The sequence below is a fragment of the Oryzias melastigma genome, linkage group LG17 (assembly GCF_002922805.2).
Source record: "Oryzias melastigma strain HK-1 linkage group LG17, ASM292280v2, whole genome shotgun sequence".
Classification (NCBI taxonomy): domain Eukaryota; kingdom Metazoa; phylum Chordata; class Actinopteri; order Beloniformes; family Adrianichthyidae; genus Oryzias; species Oryzias melastigma.
This window is the reverse complement of record NC_050528.1, coordinates 14,746,455-14,757,023: the sequence shown is the minus strand read 5'-3', so window position 1 is coordinate 14,757,023 and position 10,569 is coordinate 14,746,455. Positions and strand designations below refer to the sequence as shown.

Sequence of the window (10,569 nt, the reverse complement as noted above, 5' to 3'; positions counted from 1 at the left end):
CAACTTCCTCCCTGTGGCGCCTGGTTAAACATTTTCTTTTTTGCTGGTTTCCTCTAAATAAGTGATGACTCAGAGCTGCTGGGGGCTTCAGGTTATCAGGAGGTTCAGCAACAGAAGAATCTAATCTGATAATATGTTATTTTATTTCTGAAGTTTTTCCATGTAAGTTATGACTCATAACGGCCCCTTTAAATTTAGGTTACGTTAGTCTTTTCCTTATTTCATCAGTCAGCCCCAAACTATTCTGCCTGTAAATCCTGTTCTAGTTTAAGAGTGTAATTATCCTCTTTGTCTTAAAATAAACCTCCAGTAACCTAAAAAACCTTTCCTTCTGTGAGCCTCACGGATCGTATGGCCTTCAGCTGCCAAGGCTCATCCATTTATCAACTCAATCTTTTGATGTCAGAGTTAATAAAAGAAAAGTCAGTTAATTTTTAAGTATGATAAAATGTGTCCATGGTGATAGAAACAGCTAAACAGTAGTTTTCCAGTGTCAGAGTGGTTCTTGCATCTGTAAAGCTACGAACACTCCGGGCTTCAAGAATGCACTAATGGTGGAGCAGGGAGGGGCTTGACCTTTTTTTTTCTTTTCTTTTTCTTCTTCTATTGTTTACTAGCACATGTAAAGTTATCTATAATTGGAAGAGGCTTGATGCAAAATGTTGAAGCTGTGCAAATCTTTTGAATCTTTTTCTTTCACAGCTCTATTCCGATATGTGACAGACTTCATGTCGTTTAAATTCATCCCTGCACAAACCGCAATTATTAGTTAGTCTCTCGTGATCAATTATCAAATGGTTTGCACTTCCATGAATTCAAATGGACGCATCCATTCGTCAGCACCAAATCGTAGTCCCTGATTGGTCAAAGTTTATTCTTTTTTTAAGTCTTGTTCAGTGGCCAACGTTTTGTACTCATAGCCCGGAAACAGTCTCAAAAACTTGCGTAGCCACATGTGAACACAGCAGCCCAAAAAACACGTTTTTTAACAGACTTTTCATTGAAAATCCCTTCTTAAACAAACACCAGTCATCGGTGCAAAGCTGTTTTTCTCTACATCATAATCTACTGGAATAATGCTAATTGCGTAAATGGTTGAACAGAAGTTGTGAGAATGTCACAGTGGAGCTAAAGCTCCGGTGTTAAAAGGGTTACGTTTTTAACATTGGGCCATTTAGTGATTCAAGTATACATTTCCTTGGATGCAAATACTCACGGTAATTTGTCTAAATGGATTGAGTCTTTTGACCTAAACTTCCCATCACCTCCCCCTTTCTTAAATCAAAATTCTGTCATGTCTTGATTTTTAAAAAGTAATAAAACAAATGTTTCCAACATAGAATATTTGGAAGAAAAGGCATCAGAAATACTGTGGTGTGTTTTTGCCACAGACTTCTGAGTCTGATCTGGGAATGACTGACGGCCTCTGCTTCCCTTTTTTCTTCAGTGCTGGCCGACTGCTCAAGTTTACGTTGAGCGAGGAAGGGCCTCTTCTTGTTTTCTTTATGGCAACCTTCAGGCTGATGTGTGTGTTTGTGTGCTTTAGTCAGGGCGAAACTGCGGTCTGGTCGGAGGTCGCACATTTCTCAGACACACTGAGCTCATTCGTCATTATTAAACTCTTTGTGTGTCTGCACACACACAGAAGCTCACAGTTGTGCTTCTGAAAAAGGAGAATACTTTGTGATGGTGTCATCTCTTCACTTCAATATTAATAGACTTTCTATGAGTGTTTCTGAAAGTATATATCTATTTATTTAGATGTTCCTCAGCCCTTTAACACCAGAGCTTTAGCTCCAGGTTTGACATTCTTTTGAATACTGCGACTCTTCAATCATTTATGAAAAATCATGTTTTTGGTATTTTTAACATGTAACATTTCACTCATGTGTTTCTTAGTATTTCTTTATTCAAATTGTGTTGGATCAGGAGCAGACGAAAACCTGCGGTTTGAAAAGACTCGGGTTTGTGATGCTCCACTCTGATGCTTCAACTTCCAGACAGATAGATCCATTAGCGTCTTTGTTTTCCTCGTCTGAGCTGGAATATGGATCAAAACTGTATAGCTTGATAACTCTAATGTTGCTTACCGTTTTTTTTTTTGCTAGGCTAATGTTAGCCTGGGATTGTGACGGGTGTAAGCTAGCAGGAGAGAGTGTAAACAAAGGAATGCTGGGATATCAATGTGGGATTATTTCCACCCCAACAGTCCCGCATGTAACCCAGAAGCTAATTTCTGATGAACTATTGCTGCTCTGCAGAAACTATGCTGTTAAAAAGGACACAGGCTTATTTTATTGTGGCTAAAAACTGCAAAATCATAATAAAAAGACCACTGAGAATACTTTTACAATAGGTAAAAATATATACTAGTTGGAGTAGGACTTTAAAGTTTTCCTCATATTGTGCAGCCCTATATGGAACAGATGCATATTAAGTTTGAAACTAAACTCAGTGTTCCAGTGAGATCAAACCAAAGCTGTTTTTCAGTTTGGACAGTTTCTAATCTCATTTTTTGGTCATTTTTGGTAGATTTTATCCTGTTTTCATGGCTCAGTAAACAGAAGATGTCATTTTGACTGTGCAACCCTCATATAAAAGACATTTTCTGTTAAAAGGATTTTACTTTTTTTTTATTTAATGTAATGTAATCTCCTAAATGTTCTTTTGTCTGTCAGTTTTATTAAACCAGCAAATGAAAGTCTAATTTGAAAACTAAAGATAAGATAAAAAAGGAAAAGAATAAAAAGTCTCTACTTCACTAAACAAATAAACTCTTTATCATTTTTTTAACAATTTATTTAGTTTTACAATTGTTTGTATAGGAAAATAATAATCTTAGCTCATAAAAATTAAGCTAACAAACGTTAGCTATTTGAGAAATAGTTACTCAAATGAATGATTAAGCTCAAAGTTTTATTGTACTTCACTGGTTGATCTTTTAAAACTCTATTCATCTTAACAAATGAAGTGTATTATTTGAAAGTTAAGTGTTCCTTTCAGGGTTTGTGCGCGGATCAGGAGAGTTCCTCACTCCTTGGAAACCATTTCGTGTCATTTTTCTGTGTGTATTCCGTGTTTATTGTGTTAGGGTTTTGGCAGAAGCCGCTTCTCTGTCAGCCCTCTCAGGAAATGGATGACTGCCAAAGAGCGGCTCTTTATTGCATCAAATTAAATCTGACTCCATCAACAGAGTGGATGTGCTGCTAAAGGAGCTGGAGGTGGAGATTTTTTTTTTTCAGTTTGTGGCTGAAACACGCCACAGGTCAAGCTGAAACTGAATCTCACTGCAGCGTTTATAGTGGTGCCTATTAGAGGAGTTTTATTTTCCATTAAAGAAGGTAAAGTTATGCAGGAAAGCTGCAGCTAATGAGTTTGAATTTTAAAAGACCTCCATTTATTAGTTTTTAAAGATCAGAAAAGTAAATATCTTTTGTGAAAACGTGCGCTTTCCTTTTGAAACTGGATCTTTGTGTCTGCTCTATGCTCATCTTTATTCTAACGTCAGACCGGCTCCCCGTGAAACTGGGACCAAACTGGAGCCCTTTTCATGCCGCAGAGCCGAATGCAGACTTCAGCAGAAAGCGGGCAGGTGAACGCAGAAAGCAATCGGCTTCATTAAAGAGAAAAGATGCTGCTGCAGCAGGATGTCCAAAACCACAAAGAGATGAATGAGGCGGCAACAGAGCGAGCGCAGGCATGAAGATGAAAATGAGAAGCTGCAAACATCTCCACGAGGAGCGCGCCGCCTCAATGCAAGACGCTAAAGACAGCATTAGTGATTGAAAAGCAAAGACAATCATGTCTGGTAACTGGTTGGATTGCATTTCCTGGTTTCTGTTGTAAATAACATTGTGTTTTTAACATGTTTTTGTAGCATTGCTCTAATGATGCTGCCATCTGGGTCAAGAGTGTACGGCTGGATTGCTCCAGTATTGCTTGACGTTTTTTTTTTGCAACGCTAATGTTAGCTTGGGGTTGTCAGGGGAAGCTACCAGTAGAGAGTGCAAACGAAGGAATGCTGGGATATCAACGCAGGGTTACTCCCGCACCAACAATCCGCTCACAACTCAGAGCTGAATATCTGACAAACTCCTAAATCCTAAAAAGTAAATGTTTTTTTTTTTTACTTTTAGCTAAAAATTGCATAACTAAAATAGGAATGCTTTTAGGATAAAAAAAATAGAGTTGAAGTGGGACTTTAAATTAAGACATTTTCTAAAAACATTAACATGATAAGTAGATTTATACATATTTCACATTGACAAATAGCTATTGAGGCTTCAGTTAAATGCAAATTAGCACTTTTTGAACTCAAGCTAGCAGATGTTTAGCATAAAAAGCTATTTTATCCTATTTTAACTTGAAATTCCTCAATATTAGGGTAAATGTTTAGGTTAGTTAAGAAAGTAATGTTTAACAGAGTTGATTTTTTTGCATTCATACCATCCTCCCACCCTCATCCTTGTGCACAGAAGCACAGAATGGTGGGGCGAGATTTGTCAAGAAAGCCCTCAGAGAAACAGGTGCTGCTGTGGTCAAACTGCATTGAGTGCATTATTAAGACAACATTTTAGAGTAGCTGGGAGGGTTAAAGTAAATATAACAGAAATAATTAAAACAAATAATTAAATAAAAAACACACGAATAACCCCTGTTGCTCTGCAGGTTAATAGGTGATTTTAAAGTGTCCTTAGGTGTGGGAGTGATTGTGTAGAAACCCGTCCAGGCTGTATCCAGCCTTCCCCCAACAGCTAGGACGGGCTCCAGCAACCCCGTGACCCTGAAAGGGATATAGCGGGTTAAAAAAATGGATAGATAGTTTAAGAGTTACAGTAGTTGGAAGAATGTCAACACTGGAGCTAAAGTTCTTAGAGGGTTAAACACCTGTGGGAGTAGAAGACAAAACTGTGACCAGATTTTCTGAATCCTAAGCACAAGTAATGTTCCTGAAATGCAAAGTTCTCTCTGGATTTGGAGTCTTGACTCTGAGAAGAGCTGGTGTAAATGTGTTTCTGTAGATTCTAATCACTGCCTTAGCTACTTTTTGTTGTGTATGAATAGAACAAATCTATAAATGGTTAATTTTGTATACTTTTATAGCACTTTACTACCTTCTTAGAAAGCCTAAAGTGTTTGCATTCACAGTCTCATTTACCCACACACACTGATTTCAGTTCTGCTGAAAGCTGGCACCAACCTATAACCACCAGGAGCAAAGTGGGGGACACTTTGACATATGAGTGGGCAGGACGGGAGCCAAACCTGCCAGTTTCTGATCAGAAGTGGATCGCTCTACCTCTGCACCTTTAAAGTCAACTCGTCTAAAAGAGATGACAGATGTAATTGGAAGTGTTCTTCATGTGTGACAGACAACGAATCACTCCCGCTTCATTTATGAGATTTCCATTCAAAGAACACATTTATTGGTAAACAGCGAATAATTATATTCATATAATTATATAACTGTTCCCTTCTGAGTAAATTTAAGAGAACTTTGATTAATAACTTTTTTTTGGGTCTGACAAGTACAAGAAAATGGCATCAAAGGAAAAATCAAATCTATTCATTTCATAAAGAGATTTCACAACATGTTAGTTTTGTATATTTTACATTTCCAAAGTAAATTGTTATAAAACTGGCTTTTATTAGGTTTCAGCCACATAAACTGTAAAAGCCTTTAGTCATATTAGCAAGTGTGATGTTCTTGCCTCATATGTGTGCAAAGACATAAAAAAATTGGCCGAACTCATGATCCTTGGAATTGTTAGCTCAAGAACTTCACTTCATAAAAGTATTTACTTCTGAAGTTCAGTTGTTTTTTTTGTCTTTTCTTGATGCCGTTTGGGTCAGAAGCTGTCTCTCTTTCTGATTGTTTTTCTGATCCTAACCTAAAGATCAGGCTAGAACGTGAGGAAGGTTCTTCAAACATGTTTTCAACAAAACATCTGCAGATTCTATGTTGAAGTGTCTTAATAAAAGTCCAGATCTTGAGGAGAAACGCAACCATAGATCAAGCGTTCATAAATCTCCTTCTCAATTCAGTGGAAGATTCCAGTTCTAGCTTCCACACATACCTTCACCTGTGTTCCCTCATTCAATATGTCCCATGGGAGAAAAACTCAGAGGTGGACTCATGACTCTGAAACCAAAGCTTTGCACATATATTTTATTTCGTCCAGGAAGACTTTGTGCGTGCTCCTGAGCTCAAGCCTCTTTTTCTCCACTCCAACCATCTGGAATGTGTTTAGCAGATAAGAGTTCAGGTATGGGTCATATTCATGTACACTGCAGGAGACTGGAGGACAAAGAATTCTGGACATTGTAAAGATTGCTCCAGCAGATAACTGATAACTTGTAAATCATTTGCACGTAAATCTGAACAGAAAATGTTCAGATTGAACTAATGGCTCACTGAGCAACTGATCGCAACCAGGTAGAGACACACCACTGTCTGTAAAGATTTAAACTATTGATGTGTTCTGTGTTCATCACTATAGTGTTCATGAATGTTAGACAGCTCCTTCAAAGTTTGGGTTACAAGCGTGGATTTTCAGATTAGCATTTTGTTTAATTATTTTTATGTTGAGGTAAATTGCAGTTGTATTGATATGTTGCTAAAAAATTGCTAATCATATTTGCTCATGTTCTTCAGACAGCATTGTTCCTTGGACATTTGCTCATGTCCAAAGTTTAGTTGTGGCCCTGCACATCACTAGCATCTTCTGAAGCTTGGAAACCTATAGGAAGGAAGTTTGAGACAAGTTTGAGATGAGGTTAAGATGAGTTTGAGACAACTTTGACAGAGTTTGGGACAGGTTTGAGACAAAGCTGAAATGAGTTCGAGACTAGTTAGAAATAACATGGGTTTGACATGGGTTTGTGACAAGGCTAAGATGAGTTTGAGACTAGTTGGAGACAAGTTTGACATGAGTTTGAGACTAGTTAGAGACAAGTTTGACATGGGTTTGATGCAAGTCTGAGATAAAGGAAAAGAGGAGTTTGAGACTAGAGACAAGCTTAACATGAGTTTGAGACTAGTTAGAGACAAGCTTAGAGTTTGAGACTAGTTAGAGACAAGCTTAACATGAGTTTGAGACTAGTTAGAGACAAGCTTAACATGAGTTTGAGACTAGTTCGACAGCTGTTTGGAATGAATTTGTGATGAATGTAAGGCAACTTTGAGAAGAGTTAAAGACAAACCTGAGATAAGCCCGAGATAAGTTTGAGACAAGTTTGCGACAAGTTTGAGTCAAGTCTGAGACACCACTGATCATGCTGGTGTGAGACAAATTTCCTTGTGTTATTTTATTTTTTAGCATGTTCAAAATTCAAGTGACTGCCACAAAAAAGTTCTAAATCCAACATTGTAAAATTCCAACTATAGTCTTTCAGCCCAGAATTCAAGGTAAATCAGGTAGTTCTAAATGTGGCAGTTCCTTAAATGACCACCAGAAGCAGGTTTCAGAAAGGAGCACTTTGTCATTGATGACTACGAAAAAAAGTTAAACTAAACTAAATGCATGTTCCACCTGGTTTTCATTTCATTAGCAAAATGTGTGCATTATTTGAGAGGTGGATGGACTTATCCAAATAATTTTAACTGGTTTTGCTTTAGAATACACATTCAAGAAGCCACTTGAGGTTTTATTATTCCTCTTCAGAATCCTCTTCAGAATCCTACAGGTGGCATCTGAGATTATTGGCGCAGTAAACGTATGTCTGAGTTGAAGTCTTACTCTAGCTGCCAGGCCAGAGCCAACAAAAAGTCTAGTTTGATCAAAGCTTAAATCGTGTTTTAAGTGTTACTTCATTAAAAGTGATTTTCCACACTATAAATCTAATCTGATTTCATGCATTTTTATGTCTTTTTTCTTAAAAAAAATAAATTGCTGCTTTCAGATCATTATAGTCTTGATGAGGGCTGCCCAACGGTGTCCTTAAGAGCCTCAATCCCTCCTGTTTTCAGCTCTCCCTGGACTGCTTGATGTGTGTTCATTCAATCAGGATGTGGAATCACTTGGGTCAGCTAATAAGCAGCAAGCTGGTCAGGGAGAACTGGAAAACAGGCAGGGTTGAGCCTCTTGAGGACCACGGTTATCAATCTAGATAGAGGTGAACAAGTATCAGCTCCATGTCCTGCATCCCCTTAAAGATGAGAATGTTTTCAGATTTGATGAATGAAGCTTCTTTTTAAAGCATTTAACAGAAAAATCATCTTCTGACATCATAACTCAAGACTTTTGTAATAACTGAATTTTTCTTATAAGAAGAGGCTCTATTTCCAGACCCAGTTGGACCATCCTGTCCCACTTCCAGCCATTTCTGACCAATCAAGTCAAAACTGACTTGATTGGTCAAAAACTGCTGCAGTTATTCTTGCCCAGGAAATATTAACAGCATGTTTTAATATCAGCAAACCAGTTTATTCAAAGTATGGCATAGCATGACCTCAGTTAAAACTTAAAAGCTCAAACATTAAAACAACAATTGAAGTGATAAAATTATTCTTGAGTTTAAAAGCAAATTAAAACTCTCTAAAAGGGCAGAGTCTCCTGTTGTGGTAAATGCTTGGCCATAAAAATGAGTCAGGGTGGGTTTTTAAAAAGCGGTCAGGGTGGATGCTCGCCGAACCCTCAGATATCAGAAGCCGGAGGCATGATGGGCGGTGTTCATTTTGGGGTTTTTCTTCCTCCTGTCGAACAGTCACAGACATTCCCTCTCTTTGCGCAGCAGACTGGAGCATTGTGTCATTCAGGCTGAGTTATTGAAAAATGCGGCGAAGCCTCCGGCCCCGTTTCTGCTGAAAAACGCTGAAAGACTCTGTTGTTTTCTGACACATCCGGGTCAGCCTTTCAGGCTCGCTTAAGTGATGGAGTAGGTGCAGCTGAAGCTGCAGCAGCTTATGGATAATATAGCGTCCACACAGACGGCTACGTTTGTGAGGAAAATGTCAATGAAAAATGAGAACAAAGAGAGCTCCTGCAGTCGGTTTGTTACGTCGTCAAAGCTGAAAAATACACTGAAATAAAAGTGAGTAGAAGTGAGAACAAAAGTGTCGTTTTTTATGACGTTAAGGTAAGCCTGGATGGCAAAAACAAATCCGAGTCTTAATTAAGCTGTTGCCAGACTAAAGGTATCGAGCGCTCACGTCAGAAGTGTCCGCCGAGGCCTCTTGCGGAGACAGCAGATCCCATCCGCCCTGCAGTTAATGTGACTGATTGAATTTGTCAGACGCGCTCGTCGCTCCGGCCGCCCGCTCTGTTTTTTTTTCCCAGACAGAAGAGACTGGGATGAGGCTGGAGACAGAGAAGCCCCAGGGGTGTCACATGGTCTCCAGCGTTCAGCCGCAGCTGCAGCAGCCAGGAACAGACAGCCACGCCTGAGCAGCCGCCCTCAGACCAGCGCCATCGCACGCCGTCTCATGCAGGACTGTAATGATACCTGCAGAGGCAGAACAAAGCATTTGACTGTGTGCTGAGTCAACTAAACAGGAACAATGAAGCACCCTACGGCACTGAAGATATTATTATTATTTGTCAAATCAGCCAACAGAAATTCTTGTAACTTTTATTCGGATTTTCTCCCTTTCTTCTGGTTGAAGCTGAATTACAATATGTGTAAGGGGTGAATATGAATGCATGTCCTACTGAGGTTCTTTTGGGCGATGATGAAAGAAAATATAGTTTGCATCCCGGTTAAGAGCTTTATGGTACTATATTATGTCAAAGCGTAAAACATGCAGCAAGCAAACATAAAAGGAAGAAGGAAGCAGATGCAGTTCAGATCAGAACCCTTCCAAACAAGAGGACCTGTTGACCAAAACTGAGGACAACGTCCCTAAATATGTATCACATTCTGGGGCATGGCTGTGTTTTGGATAAAGGAAGGCTGGCCTGGATCAGATAACAGTTGTTTGTAGAGCAAACAAAAACATCTCTACACCTCCACCAAGAGAAGTGTCAGATGACATGTGGCGGTGCTTTTTTTTTTTTTAAACATCGGAATCTAACACAACAAACTTTATGTATCACCTGTGCAAGAACCATAACAAAGAATACAGAGTCAACAAGCAAAAGCAGTTTTGGGTGATGGTGTTTACAAAAAAGTTAAGACATTCTTTCAAAGTTAGATACTGCTAAATGATTTTAACCTTTGAACACCAGAGACGTCACAGGTGACGCCTAAATAACACATGTACTGTAACTCTTTGACAGTTTATGCTACCAATGTGAATTAGCTGATTGAGTAAAGTGGTTTTTCACATCGGTTTGGCCCCAGTATACAAAGTGATGCAAAGCAGCTTTTCGCTGCTTGATTGCATAAATCCTTCACTACTGTTGCACATTAGAGCAGGGCAGCTTTTCTCCACTTCAGAATCAACCAGACTTAACGTAAATTAACAGTTAAAGAGTCATAGTAACTAACACTGGAACTGAGGCTCTGATGCTAAAGGGTTAATGACCAACCAACGCATACTCACTCACATCTCATCATATATGGACGTTTGGTTCTGGCCCCTTTACTTTTTGATGTTTAGGGTGTCTCCAACTCGTCGTTCTTTGTCAT

At 38.9% G+C, this 10,569-nt stretch overlaps 2 protein-coding genes and 1 long non-coding RNA gene across 3 annotated transcripts in view; 1 reads left to right on the top strand and 2 right to left on the bottom strand.

Annotated features, from left to right (window-relative positions):
• The window catches only part of LOC112144307 (tripartite motif-containing protein 16-like), a gene marked incomplete in the record, with an annotated part of 1,074,856 nt that overhangs the window by 934,344 nt on the left and 129,943 nt on the right, over window positions 1-10,569 (bottom strand).
• The window catches only part of basp1 (brain abundant, membrane attached signal protein 1), a 55,151-nt gene that overhangs the window by 29,394 nt on the left and 15,188 nt on the right, over window positions 1-10,569 (top strand). The window lies entirely within an intron of this gene.
• Window positions 8,405-10,569, bottom strand: part of LOC118599929 — a 3,997-nt gene continuing 1,832 nt past the window's right edge. The window contains exon 2 of the long non-coding RNA XR_004949467.1: window positions 8,405-9,444. This is a non-coding gene — a long non-coding RNA (uncharacterized LOC118599929). The remainder of the gene's footprint in view (window positions 9,445-10,569) is intronic.